Source organism: Anoplopoma fimbria, unplaced genomic scaffold (assembly GCF_027596085.1).
Source record: "Anoplopoma fimbria isolate UVic2021 breed Golden Eagle Sablefish unplaced genomic scaffold, Afim_UVic_2022 Un_contig_9928_pilon_pilon, whole genome shotgun sequence".
In the NCBI taxonomy this organism is placed as follows: Eukaryota; Metazoa; Chordata; class Actinopteri; order Perciformes; family Anoplopomatidae; genus Anoplopoma; species Anoplopoma fimbria.
This window is the reverse complement of record NW_026554206.1, coordinates 1-575: the sequence shown is the minus strand read 5'-3', so window position 1 is coordinate 575 and position 575 is coordinate 1. Positions and strand designations below refer to the sequence as shown.

Sequence of the window (575 nt, the reverse complement as noted above, 5' to 3'; positions counted from 1 at the left end):
TTGAATCAACAAATACAGCCCCAGTGGCCTAATGGACAAGGCACTGGCCTCCTAAGCCAGGGATTGTGGGTTCAAGTCCCATCTGGGGTGATAAACAGCAGAGTGGCGCAGCGGAAGCGTGCTGGGCCCATAACCCAGAGGTCGATGGATCGAAACCATCCTCTGCTAGGTTATTTTTACCACATACTGTGCCATCTCCTCCACTGCAATCTAACTGACACAGTGTATGGGATTTAAACAAAAATTGTAGTCACTCTGAATTGGCTTCTTTCTATTGTCTGTGTTGTCTGTCCTCTAAAAATAGGAATCGTGGGTTTGAATCCCATGCAAGGCAACTGACAGCAGAGTGGCGCAGCGGAAGCGTGCTGGGCCCATAACCCAGAGGTCGATGGATCGAAACCATCCTCTGCTAGGTTATTTTTACCACATACTGTGCCATCTCCACAACTGCAATCTAACTGACACAGTGTATGGGATTTAAACAAAAATTGTAGTCACTCTGAATTGGCTCCTTTCTATTGTCTGTGTTGTCTGTCCTCTAAAGCTAGGAATCGTGGGTTTGAATCCCATGCAGG

At 47.1% G+C, this 575-nt stretch overlaps 1 non-coding gene across 1 annotated transcript; it reads left to right on the top strand.

Annotated features, from left to right (window-relative positions):
* The first annotated feature begins 17 nt into the window (after nt 1-17).
* On the top strand, nt 18-90 carry trnar-ccu (transfer RNA arginine (anticodon CCU)). The gene has a single exon. It is a non-coding gene; the product is annotated as a tRNA-Arg (tRNA).
* Nucleotides 91-575: the final 485 nt, after the last annotated feature.